General features: G+C 33.7%; 3 non-coding genes across 3 annotated transcripts; all 3 read right to left on the reverse strand.

The window, feature by feature from the left end:
- Positions 1-399: 399 nt before the first annotated feature.
- Positions 400-482, reverse strand: TRNAL-CAG (transfer RNA leucine (anticodon CAG)). Its single transcript has one exon. It is a non-coding gene; the product is annotated as a tRNA-Leu (tRNA).
- Positions 483-2,312: 1,830 nt separating this feature from the next.
- Positions 2,313-2,395, reverse strand: TRNAL-CAG (transfer RNA leucine (anticodon CAG)). The gene has a single exon. It is a non-coding gene; the product is annotated as a tRNA-Leu (tRNA).
- Positions 2,396-4,224: 1,829 nt separating this feature from the next.
- TRNAL-CAG (transfer RNA leucine (anticodon CAG)) lies at positions 4,225-4,307 on the reverse strand. The gene has a single exon. It is a non-coding gene; the product is annotated as a tRNA-Leu (tRNA).
- Between the last annotated feature and the right edge of the window lie 10,810 nt (positions 4,308-15,117).

The following is a 15,117-nucleotide window of genomic DNA, read 5'->3' on the forward strand; positions in this document are numbered from 1 at the left end:
ATGATTTTGGATTACGGGCTTGATTGGATGCTATGAAGGAGTGTAAACGTAGGGTTTGTGTTCATGACCACTGGCTTAAAAGAGCAGTGTTCTTACTCCTGAGATATGGAGCCCTGATTCAGAAGTTGGGGGATATTTTATTTTGCAAACTCAGTATATGAAAAAATGTTGACCAAAGAAAAAAATACATATAATATTGATGTCTGAAGTAGTATTTAAGTCCATATTTTTAGGGAAGAATGCAACATTTTCTTTGATTGGTATAAAGCAGAAATAATGGAAGGTTGATTATTCTTCAAAGTGGTTTGTGAAACAGATTTGCAGTGAATATCTTAAGTATTTCTCTTCACAAGCAACAAGGAAGAGACATTGTAGAACAAAGAAGAAAAGGAAGAACACTGTCAGAAGTGGGATTTGAACCCACGCCTCCAGAGGAGACTGCGATCTGAACGCAGTGCCTTGGACCGCTCAGCCATCCTGACACATGAAAAAACTGAGTTTCATAAAAATTGGATAAAACTAATTAACCAAAATTACTTTTTCAAAGGTGCAATGTCCATGCTGCTGTTGAAACTATTGATTCAAATATTAGTAGTAAATTGCTTTTTCAATTAGTTTTCAAAGATGCTTAAAGTTGGATAAATCAAAAAGATATTGTAAAAATAACATTAACACGGAATTACCTATAGTTTAGGATTTTCCAAATATTTGAGAAAATGCTTGACACAAATAACATCTTCACATGATCTACAATTAATGCCTGAATTTTGTATTGATTGATTGAGAGCTGCATTGAAAGAAAATCATTACTCCAAATGTGGCAGTTTCCAAAATACATTGAAAAGGGGATGTGCAGTATCTATTTTTCTAATTCATAGAATGCCAAGGAAAAATGCGGTAATTATTATTTTTTGCTCTATTCAGGATTGGATTCAAAGTGTCTAGAATTTGTTGTCTTGTGGATTGTCACTCACCATAGAAAAGACATTTATGAACTTTCCAAGAACTGGCTAATGATTTTGGCTTATGGGCTTGACTGGATGCTATGAAGGAGTGTACAAGTAGGGTTTGTGTTCATGACCACTGGCTTAAAAGAGCAGTGTTCTTACTCCTGAGATATGGAGCCCTGATTCAGAAGTTGGGGGATATTTTATTTTGCAAACTCAGTATATGAAAAAATGTTGACCAAAGAAAAAAATACATATAATATTGATGTCTGAAGCAGTATTTAAGTCCATATTTTTAGGGACGAATGCAACATTTTCTTTGATTGGTATAAAGCAGAAATAATGGAAGGTTGATTATTCTTCAAAGTTTTTTGTGAAACAGATTTGCAGTGAATATCTTAAGTATTTCTCTTCACAAGCAACAAGGAAGAGACATTGTAGAACAAAGAAGAACACTGTCAGAAGAGGGATTTGAACCCATGCCTCCAGAGGAGACTGCGACCTGAACGCAGCACCTTAGACCGCTCGGCCACCCCGATTAGTAATAAATTACTTTTTCAATTATTTTTCAAAGATGCTTAAAGTTGGATAAATCAAAAAGATATTGTAAAAATAACATTAACACGGAATTTACCTATAGTTTAGGATTTTCCAAATATTTGAGAAAATGCTTGACACAAATAACATCTTCACATGATCTACAATTAATGCCTGAATTTTGTATTGATTGATTGATTGAGAGCTGCATTGAAAGAAAATCATTACTCCAAATCTGGCAGTTTCCAAAATACATTGAAATGGGGATGTGCAGTATCTATTTTTCTAATTCATAGAATGCCAAGGAAAAATGCGGTAATTATTTTTTTTGCTCTATTCAGGATTGGATTCCAAGTGTCTAGAATTTGTTGTCTTGTGGATTTTCACTCACCATAGAAAAGACATTTATGAACTTTCCAAGAACTGGCTAATGATTTTGGCTTATGGGCTTGACTGGATGCTATGAAGGAGTGTACAAGTAGGGTTTGTGTTCATGACCACTGGCTTAAAAGAGCAGTGTTCTTACTCCTGAGATATGGAGCCCTGATTCAGACGTTGGGGGATAGTTTATTTTGCAAACTCAGTATATGAAAAATGTTGACCAAAGAAAAAAATACATATAATATTGATGTCTGAAGTAGTATTTAAGTCCATATTTTTAGGGAAGAATGCAACATTTTCTTTGATTGGTATAAAGCAGAAATAATGGAAGGTTGATTATTCTTCAAAGTGGTTTGTGAAACAGATTTGCAGTGAATATCTTAAGTATTTCTCTTCACAAGCAACAAGGAAGAGACATTGTAGAACAAAGAAGAAAAGGAAGAACACTGTCAGAAGTGGGATTTGAACCCACGCCTCCAGAGGAGACTGCGACCTGAACGCAGTGCCTTAGACCGCTCAGCCATCCTGACACATAAAAAACTGAGTTTCATAAAAATTGGATAAAACTAATTAACCAAAATTACTTTTTCAAAGGTGCAATGTCCATGCTGCTGTTGAAACTATTGATTCAAATATTAGTAGTAAATTGCTTTTTCAATTAGTTTTCAAAGATGCTTAAAGTTGGATAAATCAAAAAGATATTGTAAAAATAACATTAACACGGAATTACCTATAGTGTAGGATTTTCCAAATATTTGAGAAAATGCTTGACACAAATAACATCTTCACATGATCTACAATTAATGCCTGAATTTTGTATTGATTGATTGAGAGCTGCATTGAAAGAAAATCATTACTCCAAATGTGGCAGTTTCCAAAATACATTGAAAAGGGGAAGTGCAGTATCTATTTTTCTAATTCATAGAATGCCAAGGAAAAATGCGGTAATTATTTTTTTTTGCTCTATTCAGGATTGGATTCCAAGTGTCTAGAATTTGTTGTCTTGTGGATTTTCACTCACCATAGAAAAGACATTTATGAACTTTCCAAGAACTGGCTAATGATTTTGGCTTATGGGCTTGACTGGATGCTATGAAGGAGTGTACAAGTAGGGTTTGTGTTCATGACCACTGGCTTAAAAGAGCAGTGTTCTTACTCCTGAGATATGGAGCCCTGATTCAGAAGTTGGGGGATATTTTATTTTGCAAACTCAGTATATGAAAAAATGTTGACCAAAGAAAAAAATACATATAATATTGATGTCTGAAGCAGTATTTAAGTCCATATTTTTAGGGACGAATGCAACATTTTCTTTGATTGGTATAAAGCAGAAATAATGGAAGGTTGATTATTCTTCAAAGTTTTTTGTGAAACAGATTTGCAGTGAATATCTTAAGTATTTCTCTTCACAAGCAACAAGGAAGAGACATTGTAGAACAAAGAAGAACACTGTCAGAAGAGGGATTTGAACCCATGCCTCCAGAGGAGACTGCGACCTGAACGCAGCACCTTAGACCGCTCGGCCACCCCGATTAGTAATAAATTACTTTTTCAATTATTTTTCAAAGATGCTTAAAGTTGGATAAATCAAAAAGATATTGTAAAAATAACATTAACACGGAATTTACCTATAGTTTAGGATTTTCCAAATATTTGAGAAAATGCTTGACACAAATAACATCTTCACATGATCTACAATTAATGCCTGAATTTTGTATTGATTGATTGATTGAGAGCTGCATTGAAAGAAAATCATTACTCCAAATCTGGCAGTTTCCAAAATACATTGAAATGGGGATGTGCAGTATCTATTTTTCTAATTCATAGAATGCCAAGGAAAAATGCGGTAATTATTTTTTTTGCTCTATTCAGGATTGGATTCCAAGTGTCTAGAATTTGTTGTCTTGTGGATTTTCACTCACCATAGAAAAGACATTTATGAACTTTCCAAGAACTGGCTAATGATTTTGGCTTATGGGCTTGACTGGATGCTATGAAGGAGTGTACAAGTAGGGTTTGTGTTCATGACCACTGGCTTAAAAGAGCAGTGTTCTTACTCCTGAGATATGGAGCCCTGATTCAGACGTTGGGGGATAGTTTATTTTGCAAACTCAGTATATGAAAAATGTTGACCAAAGAAAAAAATACATATAATATTGATGTCTGAAGTAGTATTTAAGTCCATATTTTTAGGGAAGAATGCAACATTTTCTTTGATTGGTATAAAGCAGAAATAATGGAAGGTTGATTATTCTTCAAAGTGGTTTGTGAAACAGATTTGCAGTGAATATCTTAAGTATTTCTCTTCACAAGCAACAAGGAAGAGACATTGTAGAACAAAGAAGAAAAGGAAGAACACTGTCAGAAGTGGGATTTGAACCCACGCCTCCAGAGGAGACTGCGACCTGAACGCAGTGCCTTAGACCGCTCAGCCATCCTGACACATAAAAAACTGAGTTTCATAAAAATTGGATAAAACTAATTAACCAAAATTACTTTTTCAAAGGTGCAATGTCCATGCTGCTGTTGAAACTATTGATTCAAATATTAGTAGTAAATTGCTTTTTCAATTAGTTTTCAAAGATGCTTAAAGTTGGATAAATCAAAAAGATATTGTAAAAATAACATTAACACGGAATTACCTATAGTGTAGGATTTTCCAAATATTTGAGAAAATGCTTGACACAAATAACATCTTCACATGATCTACAATTAATGCCTGAATTTTGTATTGATTGATTGAGAGCTGCATTGAAAGAAAATCATTACTCCAAATGTGGCAGTTTCCAAAATACATTGAAAAGGGGAAGTGCAGTATCTATTTTTCTAATTCATAGAATGCCAAGGAAAAATGCGGTAATTATTTTTTTTTGCTCTATTCAGGATTGGATTCCAAGTGTCTAGAATTTGTTGTCTTGTGGATTTTCACTCACCATAGAAAAGACATTTATGAACTTTCCAAGAACTGGCTAATGATTTTGGCTTATGGGCTTGACTGGATGCTATGAAGGAGTGTACAAGTAGGGTTTGTGTTCATGACCACTGGCTTAAAAGAGCAGTGTTCTTACTCCTGAGATATGGAGCCCTGATTCAGAAGTTGGGGGATATTTTATTTTGCAAACTCAGTATATGAAAAAATGTTGACCAAAGAAAAAAATTCATATAAAATTGATGTTTGAAGTAGTATTTAAGTCCATATTTTTAGGGAAGAATGCAACATTTTCTTTGATTGGTATAAAGCAGAAATAATGGAAGGTTGATTATTCTTCAAAGTTTTTTGTGAAACAGATTTGCAGTGAATATCTTAAGTATTTCTCTTCACAAGCAACAAGGAAGAGACATTGTAGAACAAAGAAGAAAAGGAAGAACACTGTCAGAAGTGGGATTTGAACCCTCGCCTCCAGAGGAGTCTGCGACCTGAACGCAGCACCTTAGACCGCTCGGCCATCCTGACACATAGAAAAATAAGTTTCTTAAAAATTGGATAAAACTAATTAACCAAAATTACTTTTTCAAAGGTGTAATGTCCATGCTGCTGTTGAAACTATTGATTCAAATATTAGTAATAAATTGCTTTTTCAATTATTTTTCAAAGATGCTTAAAGTTGGACAAATCAAAAAGATATTGTCAAAATAACATTAACACGGAATTACCTATAGTTTAGGATTTTCCAAATATTTGAGAAAATGCTTGACACAAATAACATCTTCACATGCTCTACAATTAATGCCTGAATTTTGTATTGATTGATTGATTGAGAGCTGCATTGAAAGAAAATCATTACTCCAAATGTGGCAGTTTCCAAAATACATTGAAAAGGGGATGTGCAGTATCTATTTTTCTAATTCATAGAATGCCAAGGAAAAATGCGGTAATTATTTTTTTGCTTTATTCAGGATTGGATTCCAAGTGTCTAGAATTTGTTGTCTTGTGGATTTTCACTCACCATAGAAAAGACATTTATGAACTTTCCAAGAATTGGCTAATGATTTTGGCTTACGGGCTTGATTGGATGCTATGAAGGAGTGTACAAGTAGGGTTTGTGTTCATGACCACTGGCTTAAAAGAGCAGTGTTCTTACTCCTGAGATATGGAGCCCTGATTCAGAAGTTGGGGGATATTTTATTTTGCAAACTCAGTATATGAAAAAATGTTGACCAAAGAAAAAAATACATATAATATTGATGTCTGAAGTAGTATTTAAGTCCATATTTTTAGGGAAGAATGCAACATTTTCTTTGATTGGTATAAAGCAGAAATAATGGAAGGTTGATTATTCTTCAAAGTGGTTTGTGAAACAGATTTGCAGTGAATATCTTAAGTATTTCTCTTCACAAGCAACAAGGAAGAGACATTGTAGAACAAAGAAGAAAAGGAAGAACACTGTCAGAAGTGGGATTTGAACCCTCGCCTCCAGAGGAGTCTGCGACCTGAACCCAGCACCTTAGACCACTCGGCCATCCTGACACATAGAAAAATAAGTTTCTTAAAAATTGGATAAAACTAATTAACCAAAATTACTTTTTCAAAGGTGTAATGTCCATGCTGCTGTTGAAACTATTGATTCAAATATTAGTAATAAATTGCTTTTTCAATTATTTTTCAAAGATGCTTAAAGTTGGACAAATCAAAAAGATATTGTCAAAATAACATTAACACGGAATTACCTATAGTTTAGGATTTTCCAAATATTTGAGAAAATGCTTGACACAAATAACATCTTCACATGCTCTACAATTAATGCCTGAATTTTGTATTGATTGATTGAGAGCTGCATTGAAAGAAAATCATTACTCCAAATGTGGCAGTTTCCAAAATACATTGAAAAGGGGATGTGCAGTATCTATTTTTCTAATTCATAGAATGCCAAGGAAAAATGCGGTAATTATTTTTTTGCTTTATTCAGGATTGGATTCCAAGTGTCTAGAATTTGTTGTCTTGTGGATTTTCACTCACCATAGAAAAGACATTTATGAACTTTCCAAGAATTGGCTAATGATTTTGGCTTACGGGCTTGATTGGATGCTATGAAGGAGTGTACAAGTAGGGTTTGTGTTCATGACCACTGGCTTAAAAGAGCAGTGTTCTTACTCCTGAGATATGGAGCCCTTATTCAGAAGTTGGGGGATATTTTATTTTGCAAACTCAGTATATGAAAAAATGTTGACCAAAGAAAAAAAATACATATAATATTGATGTCTGAAGTAGTATTTAAGTCCATATTTTTAGGGAAGAATGCAACATTTTCTTTGATTGGTATAAAGCAGAAATAATGGAAGGTTGATTATTCTTCAAAGCGGTTTGTGAAACAGATTTGCAGTGAATATCTTAAGTATTTCTCTTCACAAGCAACAAGGAAGAGACATTGTAGAACAAAGAAGAACACTGTCAGAAGTGGGATTTGAACCCACGCCTCCAGAGGAGACTGCGACCTGAACGCAGTGCCTTAGACCGCTCAACCATCCCTACACATAAAAAACTGAGTTTCATAAAAATTGGATAAAACTAATTAACCAAAATTACTTTTTCAAAGGTGAATTGTCCATGCTGCTGTTGAAACTATTGATTCAAATATTAGTAGTAAATTGCTTTTTCAATTAGTTTTCAAAGATGCTTAAAGTTGGATAAATCAAAAAGATATTGTAAAAATAACATTAACACGGAATTACCTATAGTTTAGGATTTTCCAAATATTTGAGAAAATGCTTGACACAAATAACATCTTCACATGATCTACAATTAATGCCTGAATTTTGTATTGATTGATTGAGAGCTGCATTGAAAGAAAATCATTACTCCAAATGTGGCAGTTTCCAAAAAACATTGAAAAGGGGAAGTGCAGTATCTATTTTTCTAATTCATAGAATGCCAAGGAAAAATGCGGTAATTATTTTTTTTTGCTCTATTCAGGATTGGAATCCAAGTGTCTAGAATTTGTTGTCTTGTGGATTTTCACTCACCATAGAAAAGACATTTATGAACTTTCCAAGAACTGGCTAATGATTTTGGCTTATGGGCTTGACTGGATGCTATGAAGGAGTGTACAAGTAGGGTTTGTGTTCCTGACCACTGGCTTAAAAGAGCAGTGTTCTTACTCCTGAGATATGGAGCCCTGATTCAGAAGTTGGGGGATATTTTATTTTGCAAACTCAGTATATGAAAAAATGTTGACCAAAGAAAAAAATTCATATAATATTGATGTCTGAAGTAGTATTTAAGTCCATATTTTTAGGGAAGAATGCAACATTTTCTTTGATTGGTATAAAGCAGAAATAATGGAAGGTTGATTATTCTTCAAAGTTTTTTGTGAAACAGATTTGCAGTGAATATCTTAAGTATTTCTCTTCACAAGCAACAAGGAAGAGACATTGTAGAACAAAGAAGAAAAGGAAGAACACTATCAGAAGTGGGATTTGAACCCTCGCCTCCAGAGGAGACTGCGACCTGAACGCAGCACCTTAGACCACTCGGCCATTCTGACAAATAAAAAACTGAGTTTCTTAAAAATTGGATAAAACTAATTAACCAAAATTACTTTTTCAAAGGAGTAATGTCCATGCTGCTGTTGAAACTATTGATTCAAATATTAGTAATAAATTGCTTTTTCAATTATTTTTCAAAGATGCTTAAAGTTGGATAAATCAAAAAGATATTGTAAAAATAACATTAACACGGAATTACCTATAGTTTAGGATTTTCCAAATATTTGAGAAAATGCTTGACACAAATAACATCTTCACATGATCTACAATTAATGCCTGAATTTTGTATTGATTGATTGAGAGCTGCATTGAAAGAAAATCATTACTCCAAATGTGGCAGTTTCCAAAATACATTGAAAAGGGGATGTGCAGTATCTATTTTTCTAATTCATAGAATGCCAAGGAAAAATGCGGTAATTATTATTTTTTGCTCTATTCAGGATTGGATTCCAAGTGTCTAGAATTTGTTGTCTTGTGGATTGTCACTCACCATAGAAAAGACATTTATGAACTTTCCAAGAACTGGCTAATGATTTTGGCTTATGGGCTTGACTGGATGCTATGAAGGAGTGTACAAGTAGGGTTTGTGTTCATGACCACTGGCTTAAAAGAGCAGTGTTCTTACTCCTGAGATATGGAGCCCTGATTCAGAAGTTGGGGGATATTTTATTTTGCAAACTCAGTATATGAAAAAATGTTGACCAAAGAAAAAAATACATATAATATTGATGTCTGAAGCAGTATTTAAGTCCATATTTTTAGGGACGAATGCAACATTTTCTTTGATTGGTATAAAGCAGAAATAATGGAAGGTTGATTATTCTTCAAAGTTTTTTGTGAAACAGATTTGCAGTGAATATCTTAAGTATTTCTCTTCACAAGCAACAAGGAAGAGACATTGTAGAACAAAGAAGAACACTGTCAGAAGAGGGATTTGAACCCATGCCTCCAGAGGAGACTGCGACCTGAACGCAGCACCTTTGACCGCTCGGCCACCCCGATTAGTAATAAATTACTTTTTCAATTATTTTTCAAAGATGCTTAAAGTTGGATAAATCAAAAAGATATTGTAAAAATAACATTAACACGGAATTTACCTATAGTTTAGGATTTTCCAAATATTTGAGAAAATGCTTGACACAAATAACATCTTCACATGATCTACAATTAATGCCTGAATTTTGTATTGATTGATTGATTGAGAGCTGCGTTGAAAGAAAATCATTACTCCAAATCTGGCAGTTTCCAAAATACATTGAAATGGGGATGTGCAGTATCTATTTTTCTAATTCATAGAATGCCAAGGAAAAATGCGGTAATTATTTTTTTTGCTCTATTCAGGATTGGATTCCAAGTGTCTAGAATTTGTTGTCTTGTGGATTTTCACTCACCATAGAAAAGACATTTATGAACTTTCCAAGAACTGGCTAATGATTTTGGCTTATGGGCTTGAATGGATGCTATGAAGGAGTGTACAAGTAGGGTTTGTGTTCATGACCACTGGCTTAAAAGAGCAGTGTTCTTACTCCTGAGATATGGAGCCCTGATTCAGACGTTGGGGGATATTTTATTTTGCAAACTCAGTATATGAAAAATGTTGACCAAAGAAAAAAATACATATAATATTGATGTCTGAAGTAGTATTTAAGTCCATATTTTTAGGGAAGAATGCAACATTTTCTTTGATTGGTATAAAGCAGAAATAATGGAAGGTTGATTATTCTTCAAAGTGGTTTGTGAAACAGATTTGCAGTGAATATCTTAAGTATTTCTCTTCACAAGCAACAAGGAAGAGACATTGTAGAACAAAGAAGAAAAGGAAGAACACTGTCAGAAGTGGGATTTGAACCCACGCCTCCAGAGGAGACTGCGACCTGAACGCAGTGCCTTAGACCGCTCAGCCATCTTTACACATAAAAAACTGAGTTTCATAAAAATTGGATAAAACTAATTAACCAAAATTACTTTTTCAAAGGTGAATTGTCCATGCTGCTGTTGAAACTATTGATTCAAATATTAGTAGTAAATTGCTTTTTCAATTAGTTTTCAAAGATGCTTAAAGTTGGATAAATCAAAAAGATATTGTAAAAATAACATTAACATGGAATTACCTATAGTTTAGGATTTTCCAAATATTTGAGAAAATGCTTGACACAAATAACATCTTCACATGCTCTACAATTAATGCCTGAATTTTGTATTGATTGATTGAGAGCTGCATTGAAAGAAAATCATTACTCCAAATGTGGCAGTTTCCAAAATACATTGAAAAGGGGAAGTGCAGTATCTATTTTACTAATTCATAGAATGCCAAGGAAAAATGCGGTAATTATTTTTTTGCTTTATTCAGGATTGGATTCCAAGTGTCTAGAATTTGTTGTCTTGTGGATTTTCACTCACCATAGAAAAGACATTTATGAACTTTCCAAGAACTGGCTAATGATTTTGGCTTATGGGCTTGACTGGATGCTATGAAGGAGTGTACAAGTAGGGTTTGTGTTCATGACCACTGGCTTAAAAGAGCAGTGTTCTTACTCCTGAGATATGGAGCCCTGATTCAGAAGTTGGGGGATATTTTATTTTGCAAACTCAGTATATGAAAAAATGTTGACCAAAGAAAAAAATTCATATAATATTGATGTCTGGAGTAGTATTTAAGTCCATATTTTTAGGGAAGAATGCAACATTTTCTTTGATTGGTATAAAGCAGAAATAATGGAAGGTTGATTATTCTTCAAAGTTTTTTGTGAAACAGATTTGCAGTGAATATCTTAAGTATTTCTCTTCACAAGCAACAAGGAAGAGACATTGTAGAACAAAGAAGAAAAGGAAGAACACTGTCAGAAGTGGTATTTGAACCCTCGCCTCCAGAGGAGACTGCGACCTGAACGCAGCACCTTAGACCGCTCGGCCATTCTGACACATAAAAAACTGAGTTTCTTAAAAATTGGATAAAACTAATTAACCAAAATTACTTTTTCAAAGGAGCAATGTCCATGCTGCTGTTGAAACTATTGATTCAAATATTAGTAATAAATTGCTTTTTCAATTATTTTTCAAAGATGCTTAAAGTTGGATAAATCAAAAAGATATTGTAAAAATAACATTAACACGGAATTACCTATAGTTTAGGATTTTCCAAATATTTGAGAAAATGCTTGACACAAATAACATCTTCACATGCTCTACAATTAATGCCTGAATTTTGTATTGATTGATTGAGAGCTGCATTGAAAGAAAATCATTACTCCAAATGTGGCAGTTTCCAAAATACATTGAAAAGGGGAAGTGCAGTATCTATTTTACTAATTCATAGAATGCCAAGGAAAAATGCGGTAATTATTTTTTTGCTTTATTCAGGATTGGATTCCAAGTGTCTAGAATTTGTTGTCTTGTGGATTTTCACTCACCATAGAAAAGACATTTATGAACTTTCCAAGAACTGGCTAATGATTTTGGCTTATGGGCTTGACTGGATGCTATGAAGGAGTGTACAAGTAGGGTTTGTGTTCATGACCACTGGCTTAAAAGAGCAGTGTTCTTACTCCTGAGATATGGAGCCCTGATTCAGAAGTTGGGGGATATTTTATTTTGCAAACTCAGTATATGAAAAAATGTTGACCAAAGAAAAAAATTCATATAATATTGATGTCTGAAGTAGTATTTAAGTCCATATTTTTAGGGAAGAATGCAACATTTTCTTTGATTGGTATAAAGCAGAAATAATGGAAGGTTGATTATTCTTCAAAGTGGTTTGTGAAACAGATTTGCGGTGAATATCTTAAGTATTTCTCTTCACAAGCAACAAGGAAGAGACATTGTAGAACAAAGAAGAAAAGGAAGAACACTGTCAGAAGTGGGATTTGAACCCACACCTCCAGAGGAGACTGAGACCTGAACGCAGTGCCTTAGACCGCTCAGCCATCCTGACACATAAAAAACTGAGTTTCATAAAAATTGGATAAAACTAATTAACCAAAATTACTTTTTCAAAGGTGAATTGTCCATGCTGCTGTTGAAACTATTGATTCAAATATTAGTAGTAAATTGCTTTTTCAATTATTTTTCAAAGATGCTTAAAGTTGGATAAATCAAAAAGATATTGTAAAAATAACATTAACATGGAATTACCTATAGTTTAGGATTTTCCAAATATTTGAGAAAATGCTTGACACAAATAACATCTTCACATGCTCTACAATTAATGCCTGAATTTTGTATTGATTGATTGAGAGCTGCATTGAAAGAAAATCATTACTCCAAATGTGGCAGTTTCCAAAATACATTGAAAAGGGGATGTGCAGTATCTATTTTTCTAATTCATAGAATGCCAAGGAAAAATGCGGTAATTATTTTTTTTTGCTCTATTCAGGATTGGAATCCAAGTGTCTAGAATTTGTTGTCTTGTGGATTTTCACTCACCATAGAAAAGACATTTATGAACTTTCCAAGAACTGGCTAATGATTTTGGCTTATGGGCTTGACTGGATGCTATGAAGGAGTGTACAAGTAGGGTTTGTGTTCATGACCACTGGCTTAAAAGAGCAGTGTTCTTACTCCTGAGATATGGAGCCCTGATTCAGAAGTTGGGGGATATTTTATTTTGCAAACTCAGTATATGAAAAAATGTTGACCAAAGAAAAAAATACATATAATATTGATGTCTGAAGTAGTATTTAAGTCCATATTTTTAGGGAAGAATGCAACATTTTCTTTGATTGGTATAAAGCAGAAATAATGGAAGGTTGATTATTCTTCAAAGTGGTTTGTGAAACAGATTTGCAGTGAATATCTTAAGTATTTCTCTTCACAAGCAACAAGGAAGAGACATTGTAGAACAAAGAAGAAAAGGAAGAACACTGTCAGAAGTGGGATTTGAACCCTCGCCTCCAGAGGAGACTGCGACCTGAACGCAGCACCTTAGACCGCTCGGACATTCTGACACATAAAAAGCTGAGTTTCTTAAAAATTGGATAAAACTAATTAACCAAAATTACTTTTTCAAAGGAGCAATGTCCATGCTGCTGTTGAAACTATTGATTCAAATATTAGTAATAAATTGCTTTTTCAATTATTTTTCAAAGATGCTTAAAGTTGGATAAATCAAAAAGATATTGTAAAAATAACATTAACACGGAATTACCTATAGTTTAGGATTTTCCAAATATTTGAGAAAATGCTTGACACAAATAACATCTTCACATGATCTACAATTAATGCCTGAATTTTGTATTGATTGATTGAGAGCTGCATTGAAAGAAAATCATTACTCCAAATGTGGCAGTTTCCAAAATACATTGAAAAGGGGATGTGCAGTATCTATTTTTCTAATTCATAGAATGCCAAGGAAAAATGCGGTAATTATTATTTTTTGCTCTATTCAGGATTGGATTCCAAGTGTCTAGAATTTGTTGTCTTGTGGATTGTCACTCACCATAGAAAAGACATTTATGAACTTTCCAAGAACTGGCTAATGATTTTGGCTTATGGGCTTGACTGGATGCTATGAAGGAGTGTACAAGTAGGGTTTGTGTTCATGACCACTGGCTTAAAAGAGCAGTGTTCTTACTCCTGAGATATGGAGCCCTGATTCAGAAGTTGGGGGATATTTTATTTTGCAAACTCAGTATATGAAAAAATGTTGACCAAAGAAAAAAATACATATAATATTGATGTCTGAAGCAGTATTTAAGTCCATATTTTTAGGGACGAATGCAACATTTTCTTTGATTGGTATAAAGCAGAAATAATGGAAGGTTGATTATTCTTCAAAGTTTTTTGTGAAACAGATTTGCAGTGAATATCTTAAGTATTTCTCCTCACAAGCAACAAGGAAGAGACATTGTAGAACAAAGAAGAACACTGTCAGAAGAGGGATTTGAATCCATGCCTCCAGAGGAGACTGCGACCTGAACGTAGCACTTTAGACCGCTCGGCCACCCCGATTAGTAATAAATTACTTTTTCAATTATTTTTCAAAGATGCTTAAAGTTGGATAAATCAAAAAGATATTGTAAAAATAACATTAACACGGAATTTACCTATAGTTTAGGATTTTCCAAATATTTGAGAAAATGCTTGACACAAATAACATCTTCACATGATCTACAATTAATGCCTGAATTTTGTATTGATTGATTGATTGAGAGCTGCATTGAAAGAAAATCATTACTCCAAATCTGGCAGTTTCCAAAATACATTGAAATGGGGATGTGCAGTATCTATTTTTCTAATTCATAGAATGCCAAGGAAAAATGCGGTAATTATTTTTTTTGCTCTATTCAGGATTGGATTCCAAGTGTCTAGAATTTGTTGTCTTGTGGATTTTCACTCACCATAGAAAAGACATTTATGAACTTTCCAAGAACTGGCTAATGATTTTGGCTTATGGGCTTGACTGGATGCTATGAAGGAGTGTACAAGTAGGGTTTGTGTTCATGACCACTGGCTTAAAAGAGCAGTGTTCTTACTCCTGAGATATGGAGCCCTGATTCAGACGTTGGGGGATATTTTATTTTGCAAACTCAGTATATGAAAAATGTTGACCAAAGAAAAAAATACATATAATATTGATGTCTGAAGTAGTATTTAAGTCCATATTTTTAGGGAAGAATGCAACATTTTCTTTGATTGGTATAAAGCAGAAATAATGGAAGGTTGATTATTCTTCAAAGTGGTTTGTGAAACAGATTTGCAGTGAATATCTTAAGTATTTCTCTTCACAAGCAACAAGGAAGGGACATTGTAGAACAAAGAAGAAAAGGAAGAA

Source organism: Taudactylus pleione, unplaced genomic scaffold (genome assembly GCF_031769625.1).
Source record: "Taudactylus pleione unplaced genomic scaffold, aTauple2 ptg000190l, whole genome shotgun sequence".
Classification (NCBI taxonomy): domain Eukaryota; kingdom Metazoa; phylum Chordata; class Amphibia; order Anura; family Myobatrachidae; genus Taudactylus; species Taudactylus pleione.